This window comes from Schistocerca cancellata, chromosome 4, assembly GCF_023864275.1.
Source record: "Schistocerca cancellata isolate TAMUIC-IGC-003103 chromosome 4, iqSchCanc2.1, whole genome shotgun sequence".
NCBI classification, from domain to species: Eukaryota; Metazoa; Arthropoda; class Insecta; order Orthoptera; family Acrididae; genus Schistocerca; species Schistocerca cancellata.
The window spans coordinates 331,933,412-331,948,230 of record NC_064629.1 but is presented as its reverse complement, the minus strand read 5'-3'; the positions used below and the strand labels follow the sequence as shown (position 1 = coordinate 331,948,230).

General features: G+C 40.2%; 1 pseudogene; it reads left to right on the top strand.

Annotated features, from left to right (window-relative positions):
* Positions 1–2,200: 2,200 nt before the first annotated feature.
* On the top strand, positions 2,201–2,318 carry LOC126185868 (5S ribosomal RNA; annotated as a pseudogene).
* Positions 2,319–14,819: the final 12,501 nt, after the last annotated feature.

Sequence of the window (14,819 nt, the reverse complement as noted above, 5' to 3'; positions counted from 1 at the left end):
AACGTGGTGACATATTTAACCTTAGCAGTTCTGTAACCATATTTACACTATTTAGTCTGAGCACCATCCACACACACTTGTTCCGTTGGCTGAAATAATTCCCAAATCTCTTACACTTAAAACGCGTTACAGCTGACGACTGAGCACACGGGTGACAATGCACCAGCAAATTCCATTATGTAAACCTCACTGGGAGCATTTCAGCATACGTCTCTCTAGTGTTCCCTCCTATCTCGCTCTAATCAATATCAGAGTCACTTTACAAGGCGCGCCTTGAACCTCATGTCAAACCAAAAGCCCAGCGGTGAACAATGGTAACATAGCACTCTTATAGAATCTATAAAATGCTGTTATATGCGTCCATGCGAAACTTGTATGTCTTCCTTGGCTAAAGGACATAATATTACCAGATTCGAAGATACGATTTATCACTAAACATGGACTGTCTTTGTCTTGTGGTGGAAAACTGTCTCATGTATTAAACACAAAGAAACAGTAATTAATTTGTTCTCTGCTGTATTCTATGCCATTTGCTTCTGTGCGGTGTTGGACGGAAGTTACTGCGTTGTGTTTAACATTTTTACCATTTGTCAATGGGGGAAATAAGAATATGTGAAATCTGATTGGTGTGAAAGTAAACATACAATACAACCAAGCCCAAGAAAAGATTATCGAACAGGCTTAAACCACTCCCTATTAGAGAACTCACTTTCTTAAGTCCGGTGAATGTGTTATATGGGTACAAATGAAGTTGGGAGAGCACATTGTGCTTACGTTTCGACATATCCGTATCGGTTCTGCGAATGCTGATGAAGCCACTCCCATCGCTGCAGCCCTGGTCCCACTTCCACCTGCTACAGTCCAAGGAATGGCCTGAGTGCACAGTTGACTCAAGTGAGTACAGTATTCCTAGTAGTCAACATGTATTTATCTATGAAATAATGATCAACTTACATTTCAAATTGTTCACTACTCTTCAAAGAACTGGTCAGTAACTTACACAAATTTACACTGAATCCAACACAGTTCTACAAGGGGTACTGTTAACAATGGTTCCTCATATTTGTATAGTATGACAGTGACTGCCGGCAGGCAAATGGTTAGTGGAGTCTTACAAAACATGACTCTCTACTTGACTACTTATCTGCAACTAATTTACCGCAGCACTGCTCACCGTACCTCGCATTTGGAGTCTCATAAGGAATATTTTCTTAAAATTATTAAAATACAGATTATAAATATTTATATGAATCTGAGAAACAGGAGTTACAGGCAATATTGACACAGGTTCAAGAATGAATCAGTTTGATTTAACTACTGAGTGGGCGTCGTAGAAGCTATTTTTATAATGCGTTATACATTTTTATAAATAGAAAAATCGTGGCCGCAAAATGATAGTACCAGGTTTTGATGGAAATACACTCAAAAAACTGTGTAGTTTTATGCTTCTTAAGATAACAAAATTTTCGGTACTAGTTTCTTCTAACCTACATCATTTTCAAGAAAACGTCTTTTGCTCTTTATATACACCAAAGTGAGATAAATCCTGAAACAGACATTTATTAGCAGAGTCGTCATTTAGAATGTACAACGACGTAGTGAATATGAAGTTTTACCCAATTCCTAAGATAAAATGATTCTCTCACAAATATCTGAATCGCATGAACATAAAAAATATACCTTGTAAAAGAATGCTGACTATTTACGTAAATGATTGACGTCAGGCACCAGAGTAGTAAAAGCTTATATTGGGATGTCCACCAGCCACACATATGACGAGACAACTGAAAGACTGTATGATGACATAAAAGAAATTTTTCACATCGTTAATGGAGATGAACATTTCGTTCTGTTGAGGGACTCGCTTTCAGCAGTAGGAACAGGAAGATAAGGAAAAAATAGAACAACACAGAGAAAACGAGGCTGACAGAAAGTGTAACATGGCAAAGCGACAATGCGTAGTCGAGATATACGAAGCTATTGGGCACACAGAGGCTGCGCTGAGCAACGTTAAATAAATTAGAAGAAAAAAAGAGAAGCAACTGCATGAGTATCAAGAGCTCAGATGGCAAGGCAGTAGTAAGGATAGATGGAAGCCGTTAGAGATGTAAGGATTCTACAAAAGAGCTATGCAAAGAAAACAAACATGAACGGATGAAGAAGGGATGAGAGATATGATACTACGAGAATAATTTAACAGGCCGACGGCTTTGCCGCAGTGGTAACACCGGTTCCCGTTAGATCACCGAAGTTAAGTGCTGTCGGGCTGGGATAGCACTTGGGTGGGTGACCACCCGGTCTGCCGAGCGCTGTTGGGAAGCGGTGTGCACTCAGTCCTTGTAAGGCTATCTGAGGAGCTACATGATTGAGAAGTAGCGGCTCTGGCCTCGTAAACTGACATAAGGCAGGCAGGACGGTGTGCTGACCACATGACCCTCCGAATCCGCATCTGGTGACGCCTCTGGGCTGACGATGACACAGCGGCCGGTAGGTACCATTGGGCCTTCATGGCCTGTTCGGGCGGAGTTTAGTTTAGTTTTTAATTTTTACAGAGCACTGAAACACGTAGATCGGAACGTGACACCTGGAGTTGCTGATATTCTCTCAGAATAGCTGAGATCCTTGGTAGAATAAAACTACCCATGTAGTACACGAGATCTGTGAGTCGTCTAAATGCTGGTAGACTTCAAGAAGGATATAATAATTCAGATTTCAAATAGGGCAGATACTGGCAGATGTGAATATTACAGAACCATTATTTTAACCTACTATTGTTGCATGTTACAATAATTATTTACCGAAGAGTTGTAAGACTGGGAGAGGCTGACATCGGGGAAATTCACTTGGGTTACTGACCCTACGATTTATTTTAGTGTATGCGTTGATGAAACGCAGTGTGAAAATCTGACAGCAGCAGGGGTAAAATAGCAGAGAGGGAAAACCTTGTGCAGAAACTCAATTGCAGTTTTAAGAGTTGCAAGGCTTGAAAGGAAAGCGCAGTCGAGAAAAGATTGAGACAGCATTATAGCCTATCCCCAATGTTACTCAGCCTGTACGTCGAGCAAGCTGTGAAAGGAACCAAGCAAAAGTTAGGAAAAACAGTTAAAGTGTAAGGAGAAGAAACAACTAATTTGGCTGAGTTTCAGTGTCACTGGAAAACATCAAGGACGGCAGAGGACTAGGAAACGGAGATGAAAGGAAGAAAATGAATAGTGATCTGAAAAGTGGTTATAATATGAGTTTGAACAACTGCAAAACAACAGTAATGGTATGTAGTCCAACTAAACAAGGTGATACTGAGATGATTAGGAAACGGAACACTCAAGAGTAGTAGGTGATTCATGCTAATTGGACAGTAAAGAACTGCCGACCACTAATGTATAGAGGATATAAAACACAAATAGGCAATAGCAAGAAAGCCATTTTCGACATTTAGAAATTCGTTAAAATGGAAAATAAATTTAACCTCTTGGAAGTCATTTCTGAAAGTATTAGTCCGAAGACTAGCTTCGGAAGTATAACAAAGGCGGTCGTTAAACAGTTCAGACAATAAGATAACAGAAGAAATATGGTGGTTCAAATGCTGATGTTTAGAAGGGCATAACGTATAACTAATGAAGAGGTAATTAATCGAAGTAGGGAGGAAAGAAATTTATGGCACAATTTGACGAAGACAAGGGAACAGCTCGTAAGTCACATACTGAAGTATCAAGGAATTGTGTAGGAGGTCATTTTACATTTTATTCTCCTCTTTGCTCAAAGGGGGCCTGACACTCTAGGTTAATAAATTTAATTCCGGTAGGCATCGACAAAACGTATGCAAATGTACACTCCAAAACTGAGATGGGCGAACTCATGAATATTTAGTGAGACAAGTATTATAATGACTTTGTATTATTGCAATGATTGCATATTCAACAATGGCAACTTTAACGAGTTAAAATCAGAGACAAATAGACAACTGAATGGCAACCGCTGACATCTTTATTATAATATTCTTTGCACATCCAGCATCAGGATCGAGAGGAAAGCTAATAATCTCGCAAGAAATTTACTTAATCAAATTTGATTGCATTGAAACCGTTGTGCACAGCGACCGTAGACTATGTAGCAAAAAGGGGAAAAGGCTTCAAAAATCAGTCGCAAATCCTATCTGTATTTTTTTAATTCCAGATAAAGAGTTCAGTTATTAAATTTCTATCTTCAGTGCATTTAAATCGAGTCATATAGAGTCGTCAAACTTTCAACAACGTGTCGTTATATGACCTCAGGACATACATGTCCAGAACGTATAATCTGGCTATGTACGTCCTAAGCTCATGAAATAATATGTTGTCAATAGCTTGACTAGTCTGTATGATTTAATTTAAATGGATTGAGGACAACTGTTCAATAGCTGAAAACTAAATCTCCTGTAAAAACAAAAAATACAGACTGGATTAGGGACTGATTGCTGAATCCCTGTCCTTTGTTGAAACAAATTTACTTATAATCGAGGAATGCGTAGTGACTGTCTCATAATTTAATGGAAGTAACTCATACAACAGAAAGGAAAAGCATCACACCTGTGGGCAAAGTTGAAAGCAAGCTGCTAATTACCGATGAACTGCAAGACATTAGAGAAGCTTTAAGTAATCGGATTACGAAAAAGTAATTCTAATTTCCTTGTGGTTCATCTTACGGCTGCGGCACTATCGCACCATCTTGTTGCCCGTGAAGATTCAGGTGGCTGCAAAATCTATCATTCGTGGAATCAACGTGCCTCGCCAACGGCTAAGTCCGTGTAAGTCCCCAATGAATCGGCCCGAGATACTCTGAGGCAGCTCTCAGCATCGAAGCTGCTCGGCAGAAACTCCGGATCTTGATCTTAATCTCAGAACTCACCTTTCCCATCTGATTTACAATCAAATGCGAAGTAAGAGGAATCTTCGCATTGTCGCTTTTTCCCTCTCTCACAGTCTATAATTGACTCAGCTCCAACACTTCGGAGCACCAACCGATCAAGATGCTCATTACAAAAGCTCCTCTTATTCTCCTATCTGGTTAACCAATGGCTTATGTCGTACCGTACTCGACCAAAAAAACCCACCTCTCTCTCTCTCTCTCTCTGTGTGTGTGTGTGTGTGTGTGTGTGTGTGTGTGTGTGTGTCTCTCTGCCTGCTTCCATAGCCAATGAGGTGCTCTCCCTTGTCACCTTGCGGTGTCTCTTTCTAATTCAGAGTTTCTTTACATTAGCAAATGGCGGTGGGTTTCACATAAAATAAACATATTTTTCTGCATAGCCCTTACCAATCCCTGAGATGTTTATGTTTAGTTTTCTGTGCTTTTCTTGGCAAACAGTCAGCTTTCACCATTTCACGTACGAAAGTGTGTTCCAGCTAAGAATGCGAATTCTCTCTCCATTTGCTCGTCTTACAACGTTGTCGACAAGCTCTTCTCTATAGATGCTATCTACATTTCTACACAATGGCACAACCTCCTGCGGCGCCTCTACACAGCAACAGCCTCTTTCCGGTGGCCAGTGACGTCTCGGGCCACCCACGGCGGCCGTTCTAAGAACTTGTCCAAGGAGGGGGGGGGGGGGGGGGGTACCGCATGTAATTCTGAATATAACGTAAGAGAACTGTAAGACTGGGTCACTTACCTACTGACAATCAATAGTACTGTGGTATATCAGATTTATCGACGTAAACTAAGTATTCCAATTAAATTACCGAATTTTATATGTGGTGAGACTGTCTGTAAAACACCGTCCCATCAGAGTTGTCAATTTGGTAATGGAGTAACAAAGTATGGCTACGACGATTCCAAAACACAGGTCCACTGTGCCGTCTTCGCCGACCTTAAAAAGTGCGTCATCTGAGGCACGCCAGTGACATCATCATCCTTACCTGTGACGTCAAGCATGATGTTATTGATGACATTGAACTTGTGCATCATCATCCATATCAGTGATGTCATTATTCCTATCGCTGTGGATCCACACACTCTCCTCATTTCCAGTCAGTTACAGTGCAGTATTAAAAAACCGATGAGCAAAGAAATAACCCAAATGTACTTATGGAACATTAAAAAACCCCTCCCCCCTGTCCATCCTTTCTTCTTTCTCTTGACCCAAACCAAACACGCTATGAACTGCATATAGACAAGTTGTGGTGTATATCCTCTCAACCTTCTGAGCAATGAGAGCGTAGTATTACAAAATAGCCGAATTGTGTTCAAGGTAAATTAAAAACCTTCTCCACCTCCTCCTATCTTGACCAAATCATAGCGCAACATTAAAATGTTAAAAAAAGTGAAAATTGTGGGAACAGCTGTACTTGGTTAATGGAAAATTTATAACCCCAACCAGTCAAAGCGTGGTAATAAAATGTTGCGTGGTAATGGTATCAAATTACAGTATTTCCAACATGCACACCAAGTAATGGCGCTCTCCCTTCTTACGTCCAGTCAATCATAGGACAGTATTATGATGGAAACAGTTAATTGTTGCTGTACATTTCCTGCCTCTGTTCTTTCCGACAAGTCACAGCGTAGTTATAGAAGATAGTACCAGAAATGACTTAAAAATTCTGTAGCCTCAACTTAAAAGTAAAAACATTTTTCCTTCTAACTCAAAGATATTCATTATTTCCTGCACAAAAATTATGTCACGTTACAGATTAGATTAGATTAGTACTTGTTGCATAGATCATGAATACGACACTTCGTAATGATGTGGAACGTGTCAGGTTAATAAAAGGTGTCTATACAATATATTATATTAGACAAAATATTACATGAGACTTAATATATATATTATTATTTTGTGTGGGGGGTGGGGAAATTATCCATTTACTATATCCAAAAATTCATCTAATGAGTAGAACGAGTCGCCATTCAGAAATTCTTTTAATTTCCTTTTAAATGCTATATGGCTATCTGTCAGACTATTGACCAAAGACTTTTGTGGCAGCATAATTTACCCCTTTCTGAGCCAAAGTTAGATTTAACCTTGAGTAGTGAAGATCATCCTTTCTCCTAGTGTTGTAGTCATGTACACTGCTATTACTTTTGAATTCGTTCTGATTGTTAATATACAGTGAATATATATATTGTGAGGCTACAGTGACGATCCATAGCTCTTTAAATAAGTGTCTACAGGATGATCTTGGATGAGCTCCAGCAATTATTCTAATTACACGCTTTTGTGCAATGAACACTCCTTTACTCAATGATAAGATACCCCAGAATATGATGCCATTCGAAAGCAGACAATGAAAATAGGCGTGGTAAGCTAATTTAGTGAGATATATATCACCAAAATTTGCAATGACCCTAATAGCATAAGTAGCTGAACTCAAACGTTTCAGCAGATCTTCAATGAGTTTTTCCAGTTCAACCCCTAATCAATGGATACACCTAGAAATTAGGAATATTCTACCTTAGGTACCGATTTATGATTGAAATCTATATTTATTAATGGTGTCATTCTCTCTACTGCGTGGAACTGTATATACTGTGTTTTCTCAAAGTTTAATGAGAGCCCATTTGCAGAGAACCACTTAATGATTTTCTGAGAAACATCGTTTACAATTTCATCAGTTAATTCTTGTATGTTGGCTGTGATAGCTATACTTGTATCATTGGCAAAAAGTACCAGTTTTGCATCTTCGTGAATAGAGAATGGCAAGTCATTAATATACAGGGTTATTACAAATGATTGATGCGATTTCACAGCTCTACAATAACTTTATTATTTGAGATATTTTCACAATGCTTTGCACACACATACAAAAACTCAAAAAGTTTTCTTAGGCATTCACAAATGTTCGATATGTGCCCCTTTAGTGATTCGGCAGACATCAAGCCGATAATCAAGTTCCTCCCACACTCGGCGCAGCACGTCCACATCAATGAGTTCGAAAGCATCGTTGATGCGAGCTCGCAGTTCTGACACGTTTCTTGGTAGAGGAGGTTTAAACACTGAATCTTTCACATAACCCCACAGAAAGAAATCGCATGGGGTTAAGTCGGGAGAGCGTGGAGGTCATGAAATGAATTGCTGATCATGATCTCCACTACGACCGACATGACTTTGTCATCGGGTGTCAGGGCTTTTAGCAATTGTAAACGGTAAGGCTTCTGCTTTAGCCTTTTCCGTAAGATTTTCCAAACCGTCGGCTGTGGTACGTTTAGCTCCCTGCTTGCTTTATTCGTCGACTTCCGCGGGCTACGCGTGAAACTTGCCCGCACGCGTTCAACCGTTTCTTCGCTCACTGCAGGCCGACCCGTTGATTTCCCCTTACAGAGGCATCCAGAAGCTTTAAACTGCGCATACCATCGCCGAATGGAGTTAGTAGTTGGTGGATCTTTGTTGAACTTCTTCCTGAAGTGTCGTTGCACTGTTATGACTGACTGACGTGAGTGCATTTCAAGCACGACACACGCTTTCTCGGCTCCTTTCGCCATTTTGTCTCACTGCGCTCTCGAGCGCTCTGGCGGCAGAAACCTGAAGTGCTGCTTCAGCCGAACAAAACTTTATGAGTTTTTCTACGTATCTGCAGTGTGTCGTGACCATATGTCAATGAATGGAGCTACAGTGAATTTTTGAAATCGCTTCAATCATTTGTGATAGCCCTGTATATTAAGAACAGCAGAGGACCCAAGACCGAACCTTGTGGCACCCCATTCTTGATTGTTCCCCAGTTTGAGAAATCACCATTTTTTTGCATATTATGTGAACTGCTTATTTCAACTTTCTGCACTCTTACAGTTAGGTATGATTTAAACCATTTGAGTGCTGTCCTATTCATACCACAGTACTTGAGCTTATCTAGAAGTATTCCATAATTTACACAATCAAAAGCCTTTGAGAGATCACAGAAAATCCCAGCGGGTGACTTCCGGTTACTCAGAGCATTTAATATTTCATTAGTGAAAGTATATATAGTATTTTCCGTTGAAAAACCTTTCTGGAAACCAGACTGACATTTTGTTAAAACTTTATTTTTACAAATGTGTGAAACTACTGAACAATACATAACTTTTTCAAGAATTTTGGAGAAGGCAGTCAAAAGAAAGACTGGGCGGTAGTTGTTGACATCACAGGTATCCCCTTTTCTTTGCACTGGTTTAACAATGGCATACTTCAGACTATCTGGGAAAACACCCTGCTTCATAGAGCTATTACATGTGTGGCTAACAATCCCACTTATCTCTGGGGAACATGCTTTTATAATCCTGCTCGAAATGCCATCAATTCCATGCGAGCTTTTATTCTTGAGAAAGTTTATTATCTTCCTAATTTCAGAAGGAGAGGTGAGTGGAATTTCAATTGTATCAAATTGTGTGGGTAAGGCCTCTTCCATTACTGCCTTGCTTCTTCTAATGAACATTTAGATCATATTCTCTCTACAACATTAAAAAAATGATTATTCAAAATGTTTTCGACTTCCGGCTTGTTGTTTGTCAAGCTTCCATTCGCTTTGATGGTAATGCCGTCATCCTGTACTCTTGGTTGCCCTGTCTCCCTAGTAATAACATTCCAAATTGTTTTGATTTTGTTATCAGAGTTCTTAAACTCAGACATGATGATCATGCTTCTGGAAGTTTTAATATCCTTTCTTAATGTAGCACAGTAGTTTTTATTATATTTGGCTGTTTCTGGATCATTACTCTTTCTTGTTGTTAGATACAGTTTCCTTTTGTGGTTACAAGATATTTTAATTGCTTTAGTAAGCCAAGGTTTCTTGCATGGTTTCTTATAATTAAAATGGTTCAAATGGCTCTGAGCACTATGGGACTCAACATCTTAGGTCATAAGTCCCCTAGAACTTAGAACTACTTAAACCTAACTAACCTAAGGACATCACACACACCCATGCCCGAGGCAGGATTCGAACCTGCGACCGTAGCAGTCCCGCGGTTCCGGACTGCAGCGCCAGAACCGCTAGACCACCGCGGCCGGCTTTCTTATAATTAGATTTAACTACTTTCTTAGGGAAACAGTTTCCAAATTCTCTGACAAGTGTATCATGAAATAAGTAATATTTTAAATTAGCATCAGGTTACTTGTACACCTCATCCCAGTCTAACTGCTGAAGATTTTCCCTGATATGTCTAATTGTTGAGTTATTAATTGAACGCACAACTTTGGAGGGTAGTTTTGAATTACAGAATGGAGATAATTTCATATACTGTAACTAGCTTAGCACCGTGATCAGAAAGGCCTTTCTCAACAGGACAAGAAGTTATATTTTTAAACTTATCTTGGTCTATAACAGTGTTATCTATGATTGTGCTGCTGTTCGGGAGCGGTGCTGCGTGCCGAGGTACAGATCCACTCCGCCTATCACAGAATGCGCTCAACGTGACGACAGGTACAGAACCGCTGGGGCCAACGAGATATACGGACCCCGCAACGAAATTGTGACGTCATACTAGTCGGCTCGAGGCCTACGAGAAAGACAGGCCGCGGCGCATACGTCATAAATGTAGGCCTGTGCTCGCTCGCTCGCTCAACTCAGCAGACAAACTGCGTTTCTATACCTGTTAACTCGCAGCTGGGTGTGTAAGTACTAACGAGAATTGCATCTTCTACTGGAATACGTTATTATGAAGTCTTACTGTTATTAGTCCGACAATGATCGGAAGTCCATACTCTGTACTGGGGTACAATAAAATTAAAATCATGCCAAAATGATCAGCAATTGCACCACTTCTTGTGTGAAATGAGGACTGTTAAGCAGAAGAGACTAAATGCTATAAACAATCCGTTATTCCACTTATATCGAGTGTTAATCTTAAATTAAATTTTGTTGCACTTCCTAATAGCAGATTCCAGTAGAAGATGCAATTCACGTTAGTACATACACGCCCAGCAGCGAGTTAACAGGTATAGAAACGCAGTTTGTCTGCTGAGCTGAGCGAGCGGGCGAGCGAGCACAGGCCTACATTTATGACGTAAGTGCCGCGGCCTGTCTTTCTCGTGGGCCTCGAGTCGGCTTGTCTGCCACACTTCGTGAAAATTCGGCTGCGTGGAAGGACGACGGAAAATCAATACTAAATTTAAAAGGTACACATTGAAGGTCTTAATTTTGTCGTGTGCTATCGAGAACTTGCATGCATTTAAACACACAATCAAGAATTATTAAACTCGTCTGAAAACAGTTACTCGCTACCCGCCGGAGACAACTGCCCCACTCTTCCACCTGTGCGACTCACCCCATCAAGATTTGACCGCTTCGTTCCTCCTACATGACTCACTCCACCCCCAATACCTCGCTCACGATGAGAGACCTCAAATAGTAGCTGAACTTGCGCTTGGGAGCCCACATGGGGTTGTTCGTAGTTGTTTATTTATTCGAAGTGGTTGCTTTGAGAGTGTGAAGGAGTGTAATTGGTAACTTCGTTTTGTGTGTAGTTTGTTTTTGACTCATTGTGCTTACAACGCAGAGTTTGTGGATTGCGAAATGAGTGCTTTTAAGTGCGAAGTGTGTGACAGGAGTGTAATTGTGGGAAGAATCTTAGCATGTTTTCAAAAACTATCAACAGCAACGGCCTGTTACGTCTCAAGCACTTGCAGCTTCTTATCAGTGCTAAGTATGTGACAAGACTTTTTCTCTCAAAAATAATTTGTACCGCCACCAACGAAATATTAATGGTTTGCAGGAAGGGGCGCTGTTCTTTAACTGTACAATGTGCCCATTTTAAAGTAGTTCGAAACCAGGTTGGATAAATCATTTACAAACTGCTCATGAAATTCACGTGAATTCCGAATATCAGCAATTCTCAACTAAAGGAGAGTTTTTGCAATAGAAATAAGACAAAGAACGTAGGACACACTCAAAGTTTACTAAAATGGATGGGTCTACGAGATCTATAAATTGAGACGGTTGCCATAGGTCAGGTAACTTTATCTCCAAAGGTAAAGGCACAAGACATCTTAAATCTACAGGCAGCAACAAAAGGAATGGAATGTGCCGTACAGGGATGACAGAAATTGTACGCCAAGGAGGAACATAAGAATTACATTTATGTCGACCCACGTCAGTTACAAGCAAGATTTAAACCACCTACCACCGAGTCGAAAAGACCGGAGAGAATCCATTTATCGACCAAGAAAGACTTATATAACATTGCAGCAAGTTATAACCTCTCCTCCAAGTCGGTCAAACATCAAAATGATACAATCGGTGAAGATGCTTGGGTAAAAGAAATGAACGAAAGTGAGAATCCGTGTGTGTGTTGTTCTAAGACCCAGAAGACTGGACTACTAAACATTAAAAACTGAGGAGTGAATATTTCGTACTAGTGATAATGAACAGTGTGCAACACGAAATGTTATTAAAATATGGGCAAGGCTGTATCTGTATTCATGGAACCGATGGGCTTAGCGGATATGATTTTGAAGTAACTACTCTGTTACTACTGGCTGACTTCAGGTAAGAGTTTGCATGTGCTTTTCTCATTCCTAATAGGAAGAAGGCTGATCTTTTAAGCTCATTTTTACAGTACGTAAAATCACAAGTTGGATCAATTTGCCCCAATGTATTCATGTCTGATTTGGCAGAGTCGTCACTATTGCACGGAACAGGACAATGTGAGCTCCTAAGATGAGGCTATTGCAGCTGGCATATGGACAGAGCGTGGGAAACTAAGATCAACAGGAAAATTGCAGATCTGAGTGAAAGAAATGAGGTGTACCTGCTTAGATCAGTGTCAATGTTGAGAAATGTAAGTATGTTTCATGAATCGCTGCAAAAAGCAGTGCAGAAGTTCAGTAGTGCCCTGGCACATCAGAATTTGCTTCATACTTCGACACACACTATAAGGAAAATGTGGAGTGTTGGGCTTATTGTCATAGAATGTATGCTGGTGTCAACACCAGCATGCATGTGGAGAGTATGCATATGATATTAAAGGAGATACATGGTAACCCAAGACAGATAAAGCGACTGGATGAAGGCACATCTACATTGATGTCACTAGTTACAGCCAAGATGTATTGACTGGATTATAGCGAATATACAATGGGGGGGTAAAAGCAAAGTTCCGGACATTCGTCATAAGCACAAAACTAGTTTGTTAATGGACAAGGACCTAATCACCAAGGTAGATGGTAGCTGGGAACTACCATTCACAACGGCTTCAGAGTTTTACGTTGCTAAAGTTAACAGAGTCAACTGCAAGTGAAATTTAAAATGTACTGATTGCAGTGTGTGCATACATAGGTATTATTGTACATGTATGGATTACAGTATTAGATTCAATATGTGTAAGCACATTCATATTGTTTGCCGAGGTGACAGTGTGGATGAAAATCTCCTGTAAAACCACAAGTACTGCGTATTGATGCCGAAGCCAATAGAGAGAGGGAAGCAGTATTAGCCGAAGTAAGCAGAAAATTTGTTTCCGGAAGCCCGAAATAATTGTTAGAAGGGAAACATAATATAATTTCAGTGTTTTCCCATATTGTCAGTGGAATGACAGAGTGTGAACTGCAGTTAGCCAAAAAACTGTGTTATCTGTAAAGTCAAATGTAGGAGCGGTTCGAGCCGAAACAGTTGCTTCAGTGAAACAGACAGGACCCAGAAAAGAAAACTTACACCACAGAGGAGGCTGTTTGCTACCAAGAAGAAAACAGCATACACCATTTCTCTGGCTGTTCCAGATGCTTAAGCAAGCCATGAAATAGTAAAATCACTTCTGTTTTAGGGTATGTATTAATTTTCAACTTATTGAGTAGGTATGATTATGTTTTGAATATTGACAGAATAAAATGTAATTCATGGTTAACATACAAATTTCTGTTCAGTATCTATCAATTTTGCCTCAATTACAATATGAAATTTACTTGCCGAGTTCGACGTGAATCATGATGTTCCTGTGGATCATAGCCATGCCATGTCAAATGTACAGCACAGCAGAACAAGTAAAACTTAATGGGACCCATCATTTCAAATGAATGTGACACTACTCTAATGTCCTCAGACCAACTAAACATGTCAGAGTAAGTAAAATTTAGGCTGTTGCTGTTCAGTAGCAATGTTGTGTGTTTGGATTCTGATTTAAGTTACTTGCAGTACAGTGTATGACGCCTTTCAGTACCTATCAATTTTGCCACAATTGCGGTATGAAATTTATTTGCAGGCCTTGACACCAACAGTGGTGGAGCAACCACGCACTACGTTATGGCAGCCAGCTGTTCAAAATGGTGCATCAAGTATGTATAAAGTAAATGGTTCAAATGGCTCTGAGCACTATGGGACTTAACATCTATGGTCATCAGTCCCCTAGAACTTAGAACTACTTAAACCTAACTAACCTAAGGACAGCACACAACACCCAGCCATCACGAGGCAGAGAAAATCCCTGACCCCGCCGGGAATCTAACCCGGGAACCCGGGCGTGGGAAGCGAGAACGCTACCGCACGACCACGAGATGCGGGCGTAAAGTAAATATATATCTTTATTGGAGTGTAATGAAATTCTGAATTTATGTACATACTTTGATACCTTCATATTTTATTTTACTGTGTCTGCATTATAATATAAACTTCATTTACAGTGCTGGACATGAACACCATTGTTGCTCTGCAGCCTAGTCATGCCATATCAAATGTGCAGCACAGCTCAAGTAACACATGATGGGACCAATCACATCAAATGTCTGTGGCAGTGCTCTGATAAGCTCATATTCGTTATCAATAACAGGTTAGGTTATAGTTGGATTATTGCTATCCTGTAGCCGTGTAGTGTGGCTACATTCTGATTTCAAATTTACTTACAGTAGAGATTATGCCCCCTAATCAGCAGAATGAGAATAGTCCAAGTTT